We start from the raw sequence: 24,093 nt of genomic DNA, 5'->3' as shown, positions 1-24,093 counted from the left end.
AGATAGCGATTATATTATATTTATTGCTATCATCATTGTTACATTATTAATAGGCATTCAAAGCTTATTTATTGCCTGTCCCATCCCCAAATATAAACTCTACAAGAACAGGAGCTTTGCTATAATGTATGTACCTAATACATTGCCTGGAATATACAAGGCATTCAACAAATATTGGATAAGTAAGTAAATGAAGGGCTGTGCTCATTGATGACAAATATGAAAATTATAACTCAAATCCTCTATCCTCCAATATATGTTTCTTTGGGGGGAGTGTACACATAAATCTTTTTTCTTGGGGAGTGTAAAGAAACAACACTGCTGTGTTTTTAAACACTTCCTTATTACCCAGTATTTCCCAACCCTTTCAAATATGTAGTATTACTATTATTACTGCTCTTCTAAGAAACCTTTTTAGCCATTTTTTTCCTAATCGGCTTCCATGAAGTTACCAGGGATATGCTATCTATTTTTATACTGTCCTTTGAAGGGCTACAGATCATTGTAATACCTAAGATTTTCCTCCACCCCAAGAGCCAATTTTTGCCTCCGTGGGAGTGATATAACCTCCCTTGAGAATGCATGTCACAACCAGTAGAGTCATTTGTAGAAAAACATACGGATTTCTGAAGGTGCTGCAATACCAGGGAATTAATTCTGTCAAATATGAAAATGGAGGAGACTTGTCTCAGCGCTTCAATGTGGAAGAACTCTGACCATAAAAATTGACAAGAGTGGGCAAAAAGGACAGTGGATGTGTTAACTTTGGGCTTCAAGCCCAGCCCTCCTATTACATACTTCACAAAGGTTTTTTTAAGATCTTTAGAAAAAGCCTTTCAGCTTAGGTAAATGTGGTGTTAAACCACTAATCGCTAACCCCTTGCCTCTTCTTACTTAGCTCTTAATCAGATTATACAAAAGCTTTCAGATGTTCTTGCTGTCTAAAGCCAGTGTGTGAGGATGAGGTAGCGTTTCTAACATGCTGGTTTGGAAGTGTGAATTTTAAAATTTCACTGCCGTATGTGTCCACAAAATAAAGTTTTTATTTAAAAAATTAGCACTACTTTCTGAAAATACTGGTAGATTAGAGACTGACATATCTATAGACAGTATGTTCATTCATGCTCTCGTTAATTCAAAAAGTGTGTATTGAGTCTCACCTATGTGCCAAGCACTGTGCTAGAAGCCACTATGTCTTTCTCATAGAATTTGTACATGAATACCAGGTACTAGGGAATGAAATCTACTGTTTTCAGGTCACACGATAAAAAGCATAATTATAATTTGGCCTCTGATATAAATTGCCTATGCATAGAATTATTGAAAATGCTACAGAAGTTCCATCATTTCCTTAGTAGAAAAGATAGATGTCTATTCTTACTGTAGTGAACATCTATTTTGTTGCTGTCCAGTGTCCTTCCTTTCCTTCTTGTGGTTATACCAACTCCCCCTTCTTCCAGGAACTAAGCTCCCTCATTCCATTGTGGTTCTGGAATTACTGCAATTCAGGGTATCCCATTCCTCACCTAGAAGAATGACAGAAAACTCCTTGCTAAGTGGTTTCCTCAGAAATGGACGATGTGGCCCCAAAGTGATGAGAAGAGTCCCTGGGTCCTTCTACCTTTTGCAAACACAGGAAATACACTTAAGTCCTCACTTAATGTCATCAATAGGTTCTTGAAACTGCACATTGAAGCTAAACGACATATAGCAAAACTAATGTTACCATAGGCTAATTGCTATAAACAAGAGTTAACTTCATACGGCATATTTCTGACTATAAGACTTCTAAATAAAGGCCAAAACACTTCTAATATTAAGCATTGAAACAAATGGCAGCTAAGTATACATTTAAAGAGATGAATACAAACAAGTAAGATAATCATTTACCCAATTATTCCAGTTCAGAGTAGCAAGTGGCTATGTGCTCAGGGGACCAGGCAGGAACCCACTCTGGAGAGGATGCCATTCCATTACAGAATGCACTCATGCCCACACCCACACTCACTCAGATGAGAACAACTTAAACACACCAGTTCACCTAATGTGCACATCTTTGGGATGTGGGAGTTAACCAAAATACCTGGAGAACATCCATGGTGACATGCAGAGGACATGCAAACTTCACACAGACAGTGGCCCTGGCCAGGAATCTTTTTTTTTTTTCCTCAATGTCAGACCAAAAGGGCATTGAATGAAACAATGTTGTTCAGGGATCTGCTGTACTAAGTGATTCCACTCTTTCTGCTCCAGGGGCTTGAGAGGGAAGGAAGAGACCAGTTTTAGAAGGTAAAGGTCCTTAAGGATCTGGAAGCCTGCTGTTGTTCACTGCTACCACAGTGAAAAAAGAAGAGAACCAGAGGACAAGTCAACCCAAATTCTGAAAAGGGAGCTTAAAGGTTACATCAAGTCTTGGATTTAGACTCAGGAGTTCAGAGTTAATTAGTGCCACCCTGGAGAGCAAATAAATCGGGAATTGGCAAATATGGACTGCATCATTGTTTCATATAACATTTGGTGTTTTTGCTCATTTCATAGACTAGCAGGAAGGTAAACTAGTAGCTGGCAGGCTAACAGAGCCACTGGCAGAGAAGAGTCTTGGAGAGTTTTAATTTCTCCTTTTATAAATGTCTTGATCCATTGACTTCCGAGAAGCATTTATTGTACACGTATCTTCCTTCCTCTTTCTCATATTGATGTTCCCAGATTATTGCATTCAGCCCTTCTCTTTCCTCATTCTTCCACACTTTTCTCATCTACCCCTGTGGTCGGTTGAACCGTGACCCCTATCCCAAAGATGTCCACACTCGAACTCCCAGAACCTGTTTAATGTGTTAGCATACATGTCAAAAGGGATTTTGCAGATATGATTAAGTTAAGAATCTTGAGATGAGGTTATCTTGACTCACCTAGATGAGCAGGCGCGTCTCTATGGAAGAAGCAGATGTGACAATAAAAGTGAGGTTGACGAAGATACTTCGAAGGTGGAGGTAGGGGCCACAAGCCAAGAAAAGAAGGCAGCTTCTGGGAGCTGGAAAAGGTAAGGAAGGAAAATTGCCTCCTAGAGCCTACAGAAGGAATGCAATCCGACTGAAACCTTTATTTTCATCTCAAAAGACTCATTCCAGGCTTCTGAAAAATAACAGATTTGTGTTGTTTTAAATTCCTAAGTTTATAGTACAGTCATCTCCCCTTATCTGCAGAGGATATATTCCAAGATCCCCCGTGGATACCTGAAATCACAGATAGTACCAAACCCAATATATAATATGTTTTTCCTATACAGACATACCTCTGATAAAGTCTAATTTATGAATTAGGCAGAGTGAGAGATTAACAACCACAACTACTAATAAAATAGAACAATTATAACAACACATTGTAATTAAAGTTATGTAAATGTGGATACTCTGTCTCTTTTTTCTCTCTCTCTCAAAATACGTTATTGCACTATGTTCAGCTATTGTCAGATTGTGGTTGACTGTAGGTAACTGAAACCATGGAAATCAAAACTGCAGATAAGGGGAACTACTTCATTTCTTAAAGCAGCAGTGGGAAACTAGTTCATTATTATTTTCTAATAATTCCCAAATTTATAGACCTTCCATTCTGACCTCTTTCTTGAATGCAAAGTCTCATTTGTAACTGAAACTTGGACATCTCCGCTTTGGTGTTTTCCAGGTACTTTACATTCAATCCGTCAGTGTCTTCCCCATACTTGCTACCTATGTTATGTTAACAGCCTCCCCACCTACCTGAAAGAGGTTCATTTAGGACACTTAAAGCATTCTTTAGTTCTTCTTTGTATTAATTGTCTTCTATGAACTGTTGATCTATAATGTTCTGTTTGCTTACCTACCACACCAACTACTCTAGTTCAGGTCTTCATCTCTGAAAAGTTGATTATCCTAACAGCTTCTTAACTATCCCCCTGCCTTCAGTCTCTGCACAACAAGTCGTACTCAACAATGTGAACAATGTTTTTTCTTGTAACTGAACATATCACTCTTCTACTTGAGAATATTAACTGGCTCTATTCAGGCCAACACATTTACAAACTAAAGTCCAAAATCTTTAGTACATTCAAATATCTTTGGCATCTTGCTGCTCAATCTTATTTTTGCTCATTTTACACATTTTTTTTTGCTCATTTTGCTCACTTTTTGATTATTTTGCTCAGCCCTTATCACTCCTTTTACATTAAATGCACACACACATGCACACACAATAATCATAGTAGACTACACACAATTCCCCATCCAAAGGCCTCTATATCTTGACGCTTGCAGTTTTCTGTGCCTCACATAATCTCGTCTTCTTTGCCAGGCAAATCCCTTCTGTGATGGCTAATATTGAGTGTCAACTTGATCATATTGAAGGATGCAAAGTATTGTTCCTGGGTGTGTCTGTGAAGGTGTTGCCAAAGGAGATTAACTTTGGAGTCAGTGGACTGGGAGAGGCGGACCCACCCTCAATCTGGGCAGGCACCATCTAGTCAGCTGCCAGCATAAAACGAGGCATGGAAAGAGCAGACTTGCTGAGTCTTTTGGCCTCCATCTTTCTCCTGTGCTGGATTCTTCTTGTGCCTGAACGTCAGTCTCCAAGTTCTTTAGCTTTTGTACTCTTGGACTTACACCAGCGATATGACAGAGACTCTCAGGCCTTTGGCCACAGACTGAAGTCTGCACTATTGGCTTCCCTACTTTTGAGGTTCTGGGACTCAGACAGGCTTCTTGTCTCCTCAGCTTGCAGATGGCCTATTGTGGGACTTCACCTTGTGACTGTGTGAGTCAATTATCTTAATAAACTCCCCTTCATGCATGCATCTATCCTATTTGTTCTGTCCCTCTAGAGAGCCCTGACTAATACACCTTCTGAGCCTTAACTGCCCAATGCTAATATAAAGTTTTCTCCAAGTCTTCCACCTTCCCACTCAAAATGAAGGTTATTCTATGATTCCACACCATTTACTTGTTGACGTTCTGCTATGGTATTTATCACATTGTATCACAGTCTTTTATTTGTACATCTGTGTATTCCCCACTGACGGGTGAGCTCTGCAATAATAAGGACTGTATCCTATTTCATCCTTCTTCTCTTAACACCTGAATCCCAATTTGCTGCATTACCTAGACCTGCTCCTATGAGAGGCCACAAGAAGGAAAATGGATCACCAATGGGTCTGAGTCTTATTGTGGAAGGGCAAGAGGGATATAATTTAAGAATAATGGGGTAAAGCAAAGGAACTCAACTTCTTTGCATAACAATGTTCTTATTGCTGCCATGGCAAGAGGTGCCTTAGAAATTACCAGGCCACTGGGTAAACATTTTATTGCTCTTTATGGGTTTAGGGTTTACCGACACAGAATTAATACATCTTTCTTCAGAGATTATGTGTACATGCTTAATGAAATAAGTGAATGTTTACCTAAAAAATATTAAAGGAAATCAATAAATATGACTTCAATTTTCACTGCTAGGGTGATCTTAAAGGAGATATCTGAAAGGTTTATGCTGCTTTTCAATTTTCTGTATGAGCTGAAACCCCAACCCTACCTTAACTCAGCCTCTTTTGTAGAATCTAAGGTGTCAAAAGTCATCCATATATGTTCTAAAAAGCCCCCATCTCCCCCCATATCTCATTTATGGTTGACTGAGATGAAATGATACCAAACTAGGGGAAAGAACTGTTGCAGGTAGAGATGTCAGGTAACAGGATTCCTCCTGAAGAGCAGGGAGTAAGAGTTCACATTAGGAAGGTGAGTAAAAATAGACATTCTGGGAGAGAACAAAAACTGAGGACAAGATAGCCACAATAAAATCTTAGGATATGTCAACTGTTTAAATGGATCTAACACTATGCCTGGCACATAGTAAATGTCCAATAAGTTGCTCTTGAATTAAAATGTGAAAGATTTAATGTTTTATATGCTTGTCCTTGGATCCTGGGACTGCATGAATTACCACACAGCTTTTGGATTTTCCCTTCTGACATTATAATTTTGTCTAATTACTCCTCAACTATTCATTAATGGGCACCAAGATCACTCCTGCAGCTTTGTTTGGAGTGATGCGGGGAGATCGAAGGAGCAGGACAGTCAGAGGGAGAGTAGCCTGCCCCACATCCATGTCTCCATGGTGTCCTGCCACAAATCAACCAGTGACCCGCAGGTACAACACACAAGCCACTGAGAAGCAGATCCAAAACTTGGTTCCGGAGAAACATAAGAGGAAAATTCCCATTTTTTCAACTATTTGCTCAAGGGAGCTAGCCCTAGAAAGGTAAGTTGGGGAGGTAGGAGATGAAACACAGCAGGCTGTTGGAGTTGGCTGGTACCAGCTTACAAGAGCCAATTGCTAAATTTTCCTATTGTTAAATATTGTCATGATTAAATGTTAAGTTGTAGAATGATAAAAATTTACTAATGTAATAGCAATTCTTTATATTAATCTCCTAGATGTATGCCTGTAATAAACATGTTCGGTTTTTGTAATTTGTTGTCTTCCTATGCTGTTTGCTGTGATAACATTTATTAAAACATAATTTTATATCTATAAATCTAATAATAAAAATTTATTCTTTGTGATTATGAAAAAATTAATCTTAATTAGAAAAAAATTTAAGTTAAATTAGCTGACAACAAAATTAATTAGATTAAAAACAAAGGTAATAAAGATCTTAAACTCATCACTTCTTAACTGTTTTACTGTGTTTTATTATTATTCATGCCTTTGAGGTTATTTGTCTCTATTAATCTGTATCTGTATCATGGAAATATTATAAAATGGTGTGGTACTATTCATCTCTTCACAATTCTTTGTTTAGTGATGTCATGTTGATTGCTTGAAGTTGGCTATAGTGGAAGGATTTTCACCTATGGATAATGGCAAATACTGCAAAGCGGGATGCCTTTTCTTGACAGACCCATTTTTAAACATTTTCTAGCACACCACTGGTGAATCCTGACTCTAGAGCTATAGAAATAGTCACTGGAGCCTGTAATTCCAGCATTTTGGGAGGCTGAGGCAGGTGGATCACCTGTTTAAAACCAGCCTGGCCAACATAGTGAAATCCCATCTCTACTAAAAACACAAAAATTAGCCAGTCATGGTGGCATGCACCTGTAATCCCAGCTACTCGGGAGGCTGAGGCACAAGAATCACTTAAACCTTGAGGTGGAGGCTGTGATGAATGGATTCCAGCCTGGGCAACAGAGTGAGACTCTGAAAAAAGAAAAAGAAGAGAGAGAGAGAGAAAGAAAGAAAAAAAGGGAAGAAAGAGAGAAGAAAAAGAAAAAGAAATAGTCACTAGAACATTTACTGTGATGAGGCAAAGGGGGACTCATTTATTAAGCTGATAATGTGTGACAGGTTTAACAGGCACTGGGACAATGATTATTAAAAAGTCAAGAAACAACAGATGCTGGTGAGGTTGTGGATAAAGAGGAATGCTTGTCCACTGTTGGTGGGAATATAAATTAGTTCAACCATGGTGAAAGACGGTATGGTGATTCCTCAAAGATCTAGAACCAGAAAGACTATTTGACCCAGCAATACCATTACTGGGTATATACCCAAAGGATATAAATCATTCTATTATAAAGAATATAATGGAGGCGAATTTATATAAATTCTATATAAATCATTCTATTACAAAGATACATGCACACTTACGTTCACTGTGGCACTCTTCACAATAGCAAAGACATGGAATCAACCCAAATGCCCATCGAGGATACACCAGATAAAGAAAATATGTACATATACTGCACGAAATACTATGCAGCCATAAAAAGGAACATGATCATGTCATTTGCAGGGACATGGATGGAGCTGGAAGACATTGTCTTCAGCAAACTAATGCAGGAAAAGAAAACCAAACACTACATGCTCTCACTTATAAGTGGGAGCAGAACAATGAGAACACATGAACACAGGGAGAGTAACAATACACACTGGGGACTGTCAGGATATGGGGTTGGGGGAGGGACAGCATTAGGAAAAATAGTCAGTGCACCCTGGGCTTAATACCTAGGTGATGGGTTGATAGGTGCAGCAAACCACCACGGCACACGTTTACCTATGTAACAAACTTGCACATCCTTCACATGTACCCTAGAACTTAAAATAAAAATTCAAATTAATTAAAAGAAAAGAAAAACTGTAGCATTTTTAAATCTTTGTAATAACCTGATAATATTATCTCCACTTTTATAGACAAGCAAACTGAGACTCAAAGAAATTTTTAAAACATTCCCAAGTCACTCAGTCACCTGCTGCTTTTAGTTGCAAAGAGAGCTACAGAGAAATGATATCTAGTCTTTGATCTATAGGAATTTAAATTTTAAGTGTGAGTCAAAGCACATAGCTGAAAAAAGCTTAATCTCCTGGTAAAAGAATGCTAATTTCAGAATAGTTAAATCAATAGGAAAATATATTGGCTCATGTAACTAGAGAAGACCAGAGGTAAAGGTTTGATTAGTTAAAGCTTAGCACAATTTCTCTACCACTGTTTCTTGGTGATTCTATTAGCTCTGTCCTTCCTTAGCCTCACATTCATGCTGGTAGTAATATCATTGCTGCAGTTTCAGGTCTTACTTACGCTAACAACTATATCCAGAGGAAAGGGGACCATTACTTTCATTTATCCTCTTAAGAAGGAGATAACTCTTCATGGAATCCCCCAGAAAACTTTTCTTCTGTGACTAAATCAAAACTGATTTGTATGTCCATTCTTGAAATAATCTCTGTGACCAGGGGAATACCATGCGATGATTAGCTGAATTGCTGAACTCAGTGAGATTACACTTAGACCCTCCAGACTCATCCCAGGAAAGTGAGATGAGCTTTCCCTGAAAGATATGGGCTCCCAAGGCAGGAATAAAGGTATCTGAATGAAACACAATGGGTGTGACTTCTGATCTCAATTAAAATGAATTGACAAGACTAGATTTACACTCCTGACTCAAACAACTACCGAAAAAATGAAAAAAAAAAAAAAATGGCTCTGAATACATTGGAACATTGGACATCAGACAAGGAAGGCCATATTTCAGCCAAGATGAAAAGCAAAATAGGTGAACCTTATAATTGTTCCAACTTAGCTCCAGAAGAAAATTTCTGGGCTGCATTGTGCAGGATGAGAGAGACACAGGAAGAGCTTGGTAGTATCTCTGAGTCTAGGACAAGAATCCGGGAATCGGGGGAAACCAAGGCAACTGAAGCTCACAGAACAGAGTACTAGAGAAGAGAGAGCTACACACAGAGACAACTTTATAGATCTGTAGAGGGTCCCCTTCAAGTATTCAGTAGAGTACTCAATAATGCATCCATGTGAGAAAAGTACCCAAGACTGAGGAAATAACCTGAAACGATTAGAGGAAATAATGTCAAATCATAGGGTCAATAATAGTGTCTATTTCCAAATATCAGATTTGAAAATCTTATAATTTACAGGGCACTAGTTAGAGTTTTAAAAGGGATTTTTGTCTCTTAATCATTAAAACTCCCAGGATCCGCATAAACCATATTCAAATCATAAATTTTGGAATATTGGAGTAATTTAGCCCTAGATTAAAGGTGGCTCTGGTCCCACTAACGAAGCCTGAAACAAGATTCCCCCCAAGAAACCACTGTTGAGGGACATGAAAGATCATTTTAAGAAATAATTGCTGAAGCAGTCCCAAATTTGACAAAGAAAAAATAACCTCACAACCTACTGATCCAAGAAGCTGCATGAATCCCAAAGAGAATAAAACCCAAAAAATCCGTACCAAGAGACAACGTAATTAAACTTTTGAAAACTAAAGATAAAAGAAAAAAATCTTGAAATAACACATTCCCTACAGGGAAACACCAATTAGAATGACAGTGGACTTCTCATTCGGAACCATGAAGGTCAAAAGTTAGTGGCAAAGTATTTTTCAATTGCTGAAAGGAAGGAATCATTGACCATGAAATCTGAATTCTAAGAGAACCTAAAATAATCTTGGGAAAGCAGAGTCAAGTGGGAAGAACCACTCTACCCAATACTAAGGCTCACTGTATAGTTACAGTAATCAAGACAGTGTGGTACTGATGGAGATATCCACATATACACCAATGGAACAGAAGAAAGAACCCAGAAATAGTCCCATATAAATATGCCAAAATACTTTTTAACAAAGATGCAAAACAACACAATGAAGGAAAAATAACCTTTTCAACAAATAGTGCTAGGGCAATTGGATATTCATAGTCATAAAAATGAACCTCAACCTAAACTTCACACTTTATAAAATAATTAACTAAAAATGGACCATGAACTTAACTGTAAAATGTAAAACTATAAATTTTTGTAAAATAAGAGAAAATCTTTTAAATTGAAGCCTAGGCAAATGGCTCTTAGATTTAACACAAAGAACATGATCCATAAAAGAAAATGTTAATAAATCACACTGTAACAAAAAATTAGAAACTTTTATTTTTTGAAATTCCATGTGAAGAGGATAAAAAGATACGCTAGAGTCTTGGAAGAAAAATATTTTCAAACCACACATCTGATAAAAGACAAGTATCTAAGACATATAAAACTCTTCAAATCAATAGTAAAAACAAACAAGGAAGAAAAAGTTGGACAATGGGCAAAAGATATGAATAGACATTTCACAAAAAAGATACACACATATGTATATATGTATAGTGAATAAAGCTATGAAAAGGTGTTCCATATCATTACACACCAAAGAAATGTACATTCAAATCATAATGAAATATTACCATACAGCTATCAAAGTGGCCAAAATCAAATACGGTTACAACACCAAATGATGGTAAAGTTGTATAAAAAAATTGGATAACTGAGATATCAGTTTGATTTTGGAAATACAAGATAGTAGAGACACTCTCAAAAAATAATGTGTCAATTTCTAACAAAGCTAAAGATGCAGGCACCATACAATCTAGTAAGTGCATTTTGGGGCATTTATTCTAGAGAAGTGATAACTTACTTTGACACAAAACCTGTACACAAATGTTCACAGCAGCTTTATTTTTAATAGTAAAAAATTGGAATCAACCCAAAAGTCCTTCAACAGGTAATGATTAAACAAAATGTGGTACATACACACTATGGAATATTATTCAGCAATAAAAAGTAACAAACTACTGGTACACAAAATAACTTGGATAAATCTCCAAGGAATTGTGCTGAATAGGGGGAAAATGCCAAGCCCAAAACGTTACACACTGTTTACTTTCATCTATATAACCCGCTGTTGGAAATTACAAAGTTTCAGAAATTAAGAACAGAGTAGTAGCTGCCAGGAGTTAAAGATCCAGGGAAGGGCAGTGGAGAGAGTAACAACAGAGAAAAAGGTAGCAATAGTTTCTTATTGTGATGCAACTAGTCAGTATCTCCACTGTGATGGTAAATGCAAAAACCTACATATGTGATAAGACTGTATAGAACTACACACACACACACACACACACACACACACACAAATTGCTTACAAGAATAAGTGTACCTACAAATTAGTATTCTGAATACGATGGCTGGATTGTATCGATATCAATATCCTGGTTGTGATATTATAGTTTTGCAAAATGTTACCTTTTGGAGAAACTGAGTAAATTGTTTGTGGAATCTATCTGTATATTTTTAAACTGCATGTGAATTTATCACTATCTCTGTAAAATTTCAGTAAAAATTGAAAGGAAATTTTATGCCATCCGGCCATTGTACTCTTAGACATGTACCCAAGAAAAATGAATGTTTGTCGTACAAAGACTTGCATATAAATATTTCTATCAGTTGTATTTGTAATAGTTGAAATCTGTTAAGTGAAATGTCTGTCAACAGGTGAATGGATAAACAAATTGTGTTATATTCACACAATGGAATGCTACTCAGGATGTAAAAGGCATTAACAATGAATACACACAACAACAGGGATGAATCTCAAAACAATTACGCCAAGTGAAAGAAGCCAAGCAACCAAACAAAACGAATACATGTTTCCATTTGTTTCCATTTCAGTAAAATTCTAGAAAATGTAAGCTCTATTGACAGAGAGCAGATAGTTGTTGTCTAGGGATGGAAGAAAGGTTAAGGGAAAGAAGAGAGGAACTACAAAAGATCACCAGGAAGTTTTGGGGGGTGATGAACATGTTTATTATCTTGACTGTGACAACGGTTCACAACTACACATATACGTCAAACTTACAAACTATATTTTAACCATATGTAACATGAAATAGTCCATTATTACTCAATAAAGCTGTTAAAAAGAATGGTTTCAGAAAAATGAAAAGTAATTATTCTTTCCATTAGTGTAATACCTGAGGATCAAAGAGATTAAGCTTCTCCTTAGAATCCCTTTTTAGATTCAGAATTGCAAACTAAGTCTATCTTATTCCAAAACCATGTTACTTCCATTACACCTTGCAAGATGTATATGTTAGCTATTGCCATAATAATGCTGTGTAGAAAACTGCCCCTGGCCGGGCGCGGTGGCTCAAGCCTGTAATCCCAGCACTTTGGGAGGCTGAGACGGGCGGACCACAAGGTCAGGAGATCGAGACCATCCTGGCTAACACGGTGAAACCCCGTCTCTACTAAAAAAATACAAAAATCTAGCCGGGCGAGGTGGCGGGCGCCTGTAGTCCCAGCTACTTGGGAGGCTGAGGCAGGAGAATGGCGGGAACCCGGGAGGTGGAGCTTGCAGTGAGCTGAGATCCGGCCACTGCACTCCAGCCTCGGCGACAGAGCGAGACTCCGTCTCAAAAAAAAAAAAAAAAAAAATCTGTCCCCAAACTAAACATTTATTCTTGCTAGTTCATCCACAAATCAGCTGGAGGTCTACTGATCTAGGCTGGGTTCAGTTGGGTTTGGTTTCTAGGTGGAGGTTGTGTTCAGGTATGCTCTGTAGAACTGTCAATATCCTGGGACCAGTAGGCTACCTAGAGCACACTAGTCTCTTGATGATTTTGAAGTGCAAGTGAGGAAAGTCCAACTGCCCAAGCACAATTTAAGCCCTGCTTGCATTATGTCTCATTGACTGAAGCAAATATCTCATTGACTGAAGCAAGTTACATGGCTGATCCCAAACTCAAGAGATAGGGAAGTATACCTAACCCCTGGTGGGAGGAACTAGGAAATCACATGGCAATAGCAGTAGATACAAGGAGAGAGGAAATGGGAGCAATAGTGCAGCTACCAACAATTGACCAATAAAAGGAAGAGAACATGAATAACACTTTAGGATGGTAAGATGCGCAAAATTGGAGAAGATAAAGGAGGATCACATCTGTGAGACAAGCTCAGGGGATCTGAGGTGACAAAAGGTTTTAGATATAAAGATAAGGCCACAGGAAATGGTGTCAGCAGCCACACAGCCAAAACTCATAGAATAAGATGACTATTATTTCCTTGGCCCCACCAATATCCAGGCCCCCTTTTTTAGAATAACAAAAAGCTAATTTCTATCAACCAAGACTTGCTACAATTTTCTAACCACAAAGTAGGTCCAGCTGAAGCATTCAGACACTCTGAATGACTTTGACTCTGGAGTAGAGTGAGGTTGGGGTTAAACTTGATTCATTGCAGAGGCAAAACTCAGAAGGACCTTGCTTCCTGGATTCCCAGAGATATCTTTCTTCAGCTACTCTTTGATTCTAAGAGCCTTCCCATGTCTTTCCAATACATTTCTCTTTTCCTCAAGTTGACAAGAGTTAGTTTTTGTGACTTGCTGTCAAAGAACGAAATAGCACAGTCTATATTACTTTTTGGGATGCCTCAGAAACTCAAGTCTCTGGTGACTTCATGACCCCATTAATAACAGTCTCCTTAGACAGTCCCCACTCACAATTCCCCCACGCGTGGAACTCATTCCCTTTCTGTCTGCTTTCAAGCACTTCTGTCTCCACATGCTTTCCCTCTGCCTCCTAGCTTCTGCTTCTTAGTGACCTCTCACTGACTTCACTCGGTACGACTTCACTGTCCTCATATTCCTTTATGTGTGTCTTCAGCTCAACCTATTCAAGAGAAAAGAGCTATCTGTGGGCACTGTAGTCAGTGCAAGGCACAAAACTCCCTTGCCAGTCAGATGTCTTAAGCCACTACCTCTTACAGTGCAAATAGCCTCCTTCTGGGGCTGACACTGGTTCTTGGTCTGAACAGCTGTGGTTGTCATCTGGGTAGAAAGTATCAAGATTTATACTTAACGTGACTTCCCTCAGAAGGGGTTGTAGATAAGGCAAGCACCCAGGACCCTGCACGCATCCCAGCCTTTGTCTGAGTGAGAAAAAGGTGACAGTAGGTTATGGGGGCAGGGATGGGAATTTCTGTTTCTATTTCTATTTCTCAGAACCTGAGTTTACAAATGAGGGAAGCCCCAGGGATATTAGTGGTCAGTGGGTGGGGTGGGTGGGGGGGCAGCCAGGCAAATGTTTCCAACACTTATTAGAATACCATGGTGAATACTTTGACAGACATTTTGTCTTGCGCTGAGTCATTCAAGCCAAAACAGGTCTAGGGAAGCCAGCCACGTGAGAACTTGAAACAACCTCTACAAACTGTACAGGTCACAGAGCATGCAAACAAGGATGAGCTAATGAGCGACTTGTCAGAGACTCTGAGACTTCGCACAGCCTAAAGCAGCCTGACAGACCTCCCTCCACCATAAGAGGAAGCACTGGGGAGCTCTGTGGTGGGAACTTTTGTCCTTCTACCTGGAAAATCTCTAGCCACAGGAGCAGGTCTGCTTTTCAGATTGTGCAGAGGTATGAGTTACAATCAGTAAACAAACCTGGGTGAAGCTGAGTCAGAAAAAGCCCAGAGAAATCATTCTGGCTTCAGAGAGCACATGATTTCATCAAACTGAAAATAAAATGCAATTTTAATAATTAGCATTAATTAGAACTTTGCACTTTAGAAAATGCTTTTAAATACCTAATTATAGATCATCTTTGAGCACTTTCTATGGCCAGACACTGAGTTAAATATGTTACATACATAATCTTCTTATTTAATCTTTGCAATAAACCTTTAAGATTGGTGGTATTATTATGTTCTTTATTACAGGTAAAGAAATTAAAGCTTTGAAAGCTTACGTGATATGCCCAGGATCACATAGTTAGAGCCAAGACCCCAATTCGAGGTTGTCCAATTCCAAAACTCAACCCTTGCCACCACATTCTGCCTCGTCTTTCTCAATACTCATAAAAATCCATAAGGATGACATTTATTGACTCCATTTTAAAGAGGAAGGATTTCAGCAAAATTAAGAGACTACAGGTTATGCCACTAAGTAGAAAATGGACCAAGACAAGAATCCAGATCTTCTGACACCAAGGAGATGCTCTAGGGTACAGTAAAAAGATCATATCTTTGAAATCAGATAGACTTGCATTCAAATGCCGATTGCCGAGGGTATTTACTGTGTGACTTAGGCAAATTTCTCAACATCTCTGACCTTTGAAATAGTTTTTATTAAATACATACTCTAAAGGGGAATTGTAAGGATTCAATAAGACAATTTACATACCATGAATGTTAACTTCCTTCTTCTTCTCCAAAGTCTCTGATCTTTCTACGAAACTAGATTAAATGGCACAATCTTAGCTCAAATCCACAAACAACTACATGGAGAAAGAAAACTCAACTTACCAAAGGGGGGTGTTTCAAAGATTCCTTTAGCAGGTATATTTGGAAATCTAAATGAGTTTTCCAATATAAGCAATTCCATAGTGTGTGTTGGGGGTTGAAATTTGTCCTGCAGAAAATGATGTTGAAGTTCCAACCCCTGGTACCCCTGGATGGTGGCTTCTTTGGAAATAGAGTCTTTGAAGACTCAATCAAGTTGAAGTCAGGGGAATAGAGTAGATTCTAACCCAATGACTGGTGCCCGTATAAGATGAGGGAAATTTGAACACACACAGAGAAGAGAATATTACCTGATGTCAGAGTCAAACATTGAAGTAATTCTTCTACAAGTCAAGGAATGTCAAGGACTATCAGCAGCTGCTAGAAGCTAGGAGACAGGCAGGGAACAGAATCTCCCTCAGAGCCTCCAGAAGAAGCCAAGCCTGCTGACACTGATTTTGGTTTTCTAGTCTCCAGAACTGTTAGAGAATACATTTCTGTTGTTTTAAGCCACCCTGTCTGTGGTACTTGGTTACAGACATTCTAGGAAACTAACACAGTGTGTTAAGGAGTGTCAGCTTTTGCTGCCTAAAAAAATAAAACCAGCCAGAAAGCTCAGTGGCTTAAAATAAAACCATTTATATGTTTCATGATTGCATGGGTCAGCAATTTGGGCTGGGCTCAGCTGAGCAGTTCTTCTTATCTTGGCTGGGCTCACTCACACATCTTTAGTCAGTTGCTAGGTCAGTCAGGGAATAGCTGATCTCTGGTGGCCATAGCTGGGATGGCCGGTCTCTGTAAACTGGGTCTCTTATCCTCCAGCAGGCTTGCCTGGCCTCATGCTGATGGCATCAGGTGGCGTTCCAGAGGCACACAGAGCAGAAACACACAAAACATTTTGAGACCTAGATTTGGAATTGGCCTGTCACTTTTGCCACATTCTACTGGCCAAACAAGTCACAAGGCCAGTCCAGAGTCCAGCATTGGGGAAATAAAATCCACCTCTTTTTGTTATTCTTTAGAAATTCATTTGATTTCTAAAATGAATCTTTGATACATAACAGTTATAAATTTAAAATCCTATTTCTTCCTTATACTTTTTAAAATTTTTATTTCTTAACTTTTATTTTAGGTTCAGGGGTATATGTACAGGTTTGTTACATAGGGAAAGTACATGTCACAGGGATTCGGTGTACAGATTATTTTGTCACTCACATAATAAGCATAGTACCTGATAGGTAGTTTTTCAGTCCTCAACCCTCTCCCCTCCTCCACCCTCAAGTAGGTCTTGATGTCTGTTGTTTCCTTCTTTGTGTTCATATGCACTCAATGTTTAGCTCCCACTTATAAGTAATAACATATGGCATTTTGTTTTCCATTCCTACATTAGTTCACTTAGGATAATGGCCTCCAGCCCCATCCATGCTGCTTCAAAGGATGTGATCTCATTTTTTATGGTTGCATAGTATTCCGTGGTTAAACTTTACCTTTTGGTGGGAAGATCTGCAAGGTCATGTTAAAAAAAGGCTTGGGTCCAGGAGGGGAATGTGGTACCCATGGTGACTATTTTTACCAACAATTCACCTGAAGGATATAGAAAGCCACTCTCTGTTCAAAAGGGATTCCGAGTGAGTTCTGTTCAGTCCCTCTACTCCTTCACAAATTACAGGGAAAGGGCTTTTCTTTTGCTCCCATCACAGTTCTTCTGGGCAGCTAGGGCTCTACACATCTTCTCTTGAGCTTATAATTGTCCTGGGTTTTTTAGGGAAAGAGTTGTCCTCATGAGTATGTCAGATGGAGATGAAGCAAAGTCTTGGAGCACATGCCTCCCTCTCTATTTTCTTACTCCTGTACAAGACGACATCCTGGAGCTGTAGAAAGAAAGCCTCCTTCAGATGTTGGCCATGCAATCATCTGTCATGGCCTTGAAACACCAAGGATGGTAGATCATGCTCACTCAAGTGAGAGCTTGGCAGCCCAAAGGTGATTCCGCTTCTGGGCTCCCCAAAATTTCCCTGCATCTTTAATTCCTGACTGTATGATGTTTAGGTCTGGTCCTCTCCTGTTGACCCTGTGGACCTCTTCAATCTTTCTACTAAATGTTTCATTTTACCCAGATTTCCTTCATTACTGAGGAATGCAGATAATGAGAAATGAGTCCATTGGACAAGGTGGAGATCATGGCTCACTGGGGGTCCTTGTCCCTTCGGAAAGGAACATGCACTATAAGCTCCAACTAACTGCTGCCATGTGGGAGAGTTGGCCCTCGTTCCCAGACTATCTAAGCTTTCAAAAAAAGCCAACAATCTTGATTGTTATGTGAAATTTAAGGGTTTTTAACAGGCAATTAAAATTCTAAACATGTGTGAATCTAGAATTTTAAGGTGTGTTCATCAGTACACATCTTCAGGCTAGTTTGGCCTAAGGGGCATCAGACTGTGAAATTTTGGAGAGGAAGAAATATTTTATTTCCGCTTCCAGTGCTCTTGATCCCTCCCCTGAAGCAATGAGTACAGAACTGACTTATCTTCTTGACATAGGACCTAGTATAGGGCATAGAAGATGGAAAGGATGTGGAAAAACTGCAGATCAGGAGAACAAAAGCACATGCTCTCGTAAGTTGTCCAGCCAAGTGTGACACCAGCCTGCTGGGGCTCACATCACGTCCCAACCACACTCTAGCCCTGGGATCTGGCAAGTGGGTTGACCTCATGATAATCAAATTGTTGTCCAGGGACTTAAGAGAACCAGCCCCATCTGGGAGTGGTTAAGTGCTTTACACCCATTATGTGTTCGAAACAAGAATCTCAAAAACATTCTCAAGCAGATTCACAAGAAACAGAGTCTTCAAATCCAGCCTAGGCCTACTGAATCACAAGTCCCAGTTTAACAAAATCTTCAAATGACTCTTATGCACACTGAAGTTTGAAAGTATTGAAATAATTTATCTGGGTCTCGGGTTCCTTGTGAATAAAATATGTGAATTGTTGGTAAAAATAGTCACCGTGGGCACCACATTCCCCTCCTGTGCCCAAGCCCTTTTTTAACATGAACTTGTATATCTTCCCACCAAGCAGTGAAGTTTAACCATGGAAAACTATACAGCCATAAAAAATGAGATCACATCCTTTGCAGCAACATGGATGAGGCTGGAGGCCATTATCCTCAGCGAACTAATGCAGGAGCAGAAAACCAAATACCATGTATTATTACTAATAAGTGGGAGCTGAACATTGAGTGCATATGTGCCTGAATCATAGTTCATGCTATGAACACAAAGAACACATATGAATAGAATATAAAATAAAATATACACTTAAATAGTAGTAGCATTATAGGGTATATAAAGGTTAAATAAGATAATGGGTGTAAAGCACTTAACACAATGTTCAGCACACACCAAACCCCTAATCATCTTAAATAAACCAGACTTTGATTTCTAGGCCTACATAAAAAGAATTGTGCAAACTATACAAATAATATAAGGGAGAATCTAACTATAAAACGAATCAAGTTTGAGAAACTAACTTTCCCCCATCATTACTATTTCTGTGAAGAAGTGTTTTCTGAATTCTGGTTGAGAACACTGGGACACATGTTTTTTCCTTCCCACTCTCCTTGTAGCAGCCACAAGTCCCATCAGAAAGGACCTATCAGAGAGGGCTCCTTGAGTAAGACAGAGATAAAACTGCAGCCAGTAAAGTGAAATAACATGCCAAGTTCCTGCCATCTTTCCTGGCACACAGTGTGTGCTCAATAAATGGCACATATTGGCTGAATGTAGTGGCTCACACCTGTAATCCCAGCACTTCGAGAGACTGAGGCAGACAAATCACTTCAGCCCAGGTGTTCAAGATCAGCCTGGGCAGCTTGGCGAAACCCCATCTCTATAATAATAATAATAAAATTACCCAGGCATGTTGGCACACAGCTGTAGTCCCAGCTACTCGGGAGGCTGAAGTGGGAAGATCTCTTGAGCCCAGGAGATCAAGCCTGCAGTGAGCTATGATTCTGCCATTGCACTGCACCCTGAACACTAGAGCAAGATCCTGTCTCACACACACACACAAAAGTTAGAAATATTATATATATACGTATTTGTATATAAAATACATAAATGGCTTATTTTATGTCTCACCATTAATTTATCATATTTCTTCTCTTAGAAGCGTTCTCTCGATGAGTCAGTCAAAGCCAGCCTTATTCTGAACTTTCTGAGTAAAAAAATCCAGATTCTCTGTGCTTCCTCCCTGGAAATGTCTATTACACATAGGGGAGGGAGACGGGAAGAAAGAAAAGGGAGGTTGCTTGTTTGTCTATTTGTTGCTAGATTTTATAGCATTTGCATTTTCCTGCTTGTATAAATAAAATATGCAGGAAATATAAAAAAGATGATTAAAACCACTTGAAATCGCTCTACCCGGGAACATTAGCATGCTGTTCTTTTCCTTCATGCATTTTCCTAAGTGGTTATATATATTATAGATATTTACACAATGAGGTTCAGTTTCACATTGTGTACGCAGTTTTGTATCCTGATTTTTACATTTTACTTAAAATTTTATTGTGATCATTTCCATGTCAATAAATAGACTTTGAAAAAAAAAACCTCCTTAATGGAGATCCTAATAGTTCACATTATTATTCCCCTGGTGTTGATCATTAAAATTATTCTCAAGTTTTTTCCTGTTAAAAGTCTTAGATGAATCTTTGGTTACATATCTGGCTTTCTTTATGAGAGGTTTTCAGGATGTTAATCTCAATGAAAGGAATTTCTGGTTTAAATAATATGAGTTTGTCAATATTCTTAATATGCGCTGTAAAATTGCTTTCCCAAAAGACTATGCCAATTTGGATTCCCACCAGTCATTGTGAAATATTTATTTCCATGGCCTGAATTGAGTACTATCAATTATTTTAATCTTTATATTTTAAATAGGTAAAGAAGTATCTCATTTAAATTTTCATTTCTTTAACTATTGGTGAGGTTAAATCATTTTCTAATCTTTATTTACTATTGTCATATTTTATAAATTATCTATTTGTATCTTTTATGTTTTTCTATCGTAATTCTTAAGTATTTTCTATTAATCTGGAAAAATTCTTTTATTATCGATATTTGTGTTTATTGATATTGTATTGACATACAAGTACTAGATATTGATAATACATAATACAAATATTTTCCCAGTTTGTTTTTCATTTTTCAAATTGATTAAGATAATTTAAAATACTAAATGTTAAAATATTTTTGTAGTCAAATCTATTGGTCACTTCTCTTATATAGTTTCTCCCATCATATTTATGCTTAAGAAGATCACATGTCACAAATCAGTTAAATAAAGGTCTATCTTATCTTATGATTGCTTGTATTTTTAAACATATATTTAGCTCTTTACTTATGCTGGATTTTATTTTACATTACAGAGCGAAGTCAGAAACTGTTATCTCCTCAACTAGCCAATTTTGTCAATGTCCTTCCTAAATAAATCGTTCATTCCTAAGTGATTTATAGTATTTCCACTATCTTATGCTTCCTTTTTTGGTAAATATTGTTTCAAGATGTTGTGTTTTCTTTTATCGATTGATCTGCTGATTTGTGGATGATTATCATGCTGTTTTAATTATTATAACTTTCTAGAAACCTTTAACTTCTGGAGATTGCAAGCATACAGACTTTTCATGTAATTATTAGGTTTTCTAAATATTCTGGTTACACATAAAATGAATCATTAACCACAAACTATTTGAGATATAAGAAACTTTGTCTCTCATATCTCATTAAGCAGCAAGATTATTCAGATCATAAAAGCTGAAGCGACTTTTCCCAAATTTCCCTGCTCCCTAGAAACAGTGCTAGAACTTGAACCCGGCCTCTGCAGCTAGTCTTGAGCACTTTCCAATTCTTCCTTTTTTTTTTTTTTTTTTTCCTTTTCCTAGGTCTTAGCAAAATGCAGCATTGGGCTGTCTCAGTCCAGCAAGGGGTGAGCATCAGCTATGATTCAGGCACTGTGTTTACTCATGAGGCACTGTAATATGGTTCCTGGCATATGGTGGAGGCACTAAAGCATTACAAATTTCTTCAATAAAATATCAAGTATGAGAAGTCTTGAATAAGGAATAGAGAGACAGGGAGAGAATCATTCCAGTCACAGGTTGGAGGCTTCCAGCAAGAGGTGACCTTTATGCTGAGACTCAAAGAATGGGCTGAATTGAGGAGATAGGAAGAAGGGCACTCTGAGTGCATTCCAGAGTGAACAAAAGCAAACAACAACAACAATAAAATCCAACATGGTATCTTCAGGGTCTCTTTTACTTTGATCCCCGACCCAATCCTGCCCAGCCAATCCATTAGCTCTGCTGTTGATTCCACTTTCAATATAAATCCTCACTATTCCAATTCTTCATGCCCCACTACCCCAGTGTAAACCATCATATCTCCCATGAAGACAACTGTGATCTCCTAGCTGCCTTTCCTACTTCCGCTTTTGCTCCCTGCAGTCTTTTCTCCCAAAGAGAAGCCAAATCCATTCCCTTAAATATGAACCAGATCATTTCCCTGCTTATAATCATCCACTAGTTTCCTATTGAACTTAAAATCCTAACCACCTACAATAACCTTCACACCTCCATGCAGTACCTCTGACTTCTCTTCAGCCACATCTCCCACTACTCTCCTCCTCTTTCCTGTGCTCCAGACCCTTTCTGCTGCTCCTGGAGCTCATTCCTGTCTCAGAGCCTTTGCATCTTTGTTCCCACTACCAGTGTCATGCTTCTTCCCACCTCCACCTGGCTGACACTTCCTCATCATTCAGGTCTCAGCACCATGCCAGCTCCTCAGAGACACCTCCCAGATACCCTTGCTAAAGCAACCGGCATATGCTCCATCTTTATCATATGATTCCATCTTAATTGTCTTCATTGCACTTACCGTGGCCTGAAATTATGTTATTATATATTTGATTAATAGAATGTAAGCCCCATGGATAGCAGAGACTTCTGTCTTGTTCACTGCTTAAATCCCCTGTCCCTAAAACCATGCATGGAACATTCTATAAATAATTAAATAGTCATGGAATAAAATCCTTCTGGGATGTCGCAGGAAACAAGTCCGGAGAGGCAGATTAAGGCCAGACCATGAAAAGCCTTTAATATCAATCTAAGCAAGTCTAGATTTCATGCTCATCTTCCTCTTTGAACTGATATATCAGCTATATGTCCTCACAGTTATAGGAATCTTTCATTACCTGGTCTTCACCTTGAATGAACACTGAACATTCAAGAAAGAAATAGAAACATTCAGAAGACTTGGAGAGAGTTTCAGAAATTGATTTTTCATTCAGAAATGGAAAATGAGAAAGCAAAACCAATGAATGAGTCTGCAAATTTCTTCACCCACATAGTGATATAGCATAGGCATAGGCTGCTCTGGCCAGAGGAAGGGACATGCACCTCGTGACAATCATTCTTGCCTTTGATAATAGAACTTGGAACATAGGTAGTCAGCAAGTACTGATTGGACTCAATGTCTGAAAGCTCACACAGTTATAAGCCATTTTGCTTTGTGCCACATGGCTACTACTCCTTCAAGCCTATTTCCTCATTTGCAAAACTGCAAGTATCATTTCCACCTCCTAGGGTTGTTTAGAGAATGAAAATGAAATAATCCAAGCGCTGTTAGCAGTGCCAAGCACATAGTATGTGCTCAATAAATTTGAGCTGCATTCCTTCTGTATGTGGTCCATGGGAACTGGAAGAGCTTATCTCTTCTTACTTTGATGCCTCAAGCTTAACAAGAAGGCTGAAGTGAGAAATGACACAAACACTGAAATTTTATCCTTTGATGTACACTTAACGGCAACCATCTGTGCCAAACTTGACCTCCATCAGTGATGAGGAGATCCCCAACAAAAGGCCATGAGCATTGTAGAAATCGTCTCATATAATTGAGTGTGTCCCCTTCAAATGCCATTCATGCCCGTGGCCCTGTCTGCTTGGCTCCTCAGAGCCTGTCTCCCTGCATTCTCCGCCTTTCCTCTTTACATATTTATCCCAACCAGATTTCACTTCTTCATCTGAAAAGGAAACACCTCCACTTCTTTCAGAAATAATATCTTCTCCTGGAGAATTAGATATCTGGAACAATTGAAGTATGTTCCATTAATGACATATACAATGGCCAAATAAGGCTTTTAAATTAAGCAGCTGACAATGGCTGTTCAGAGTGCACTTTTCTTTTATTTTTATTTTTATTTTTTTTCCAGGTGGAGTCTCACTCTGTCGCCCAGGCTGGAGTACAGTGGCCGGATCTCAGCTCACTGCAAGCTCCACTTCACAGGTTTATTCCATTCTCCTGCCTCAGCCTCCTGAGTAGCTGGGACTACAGGTGCCCACCACCATGCCCGGCTAGTTTTTTTTTTTTTTGTATTTTTTTAGTAGAGACGTGGTTTCACCATGTTAGCCAGGAT

The sequence above is a fragment of the Colobus angolensis genome, unplaced genomic scaffold (genome assembly GCF_000951035.1).
Source record: "Colobus angolensis palliatus isolate OR3802 unplaced genomic scaffold, Cang.pa_1.0 Scaffold10, whole genome shotgun sequence".
Lineage (NCBI taxonomy): Eukaryota > Metazoa > Chordata > Mammalia > Primates > Cercopithecidae > Colobus > Colobus angolensis.
This window is presented reverse-complemented; position numbering follows the sequence as displayed.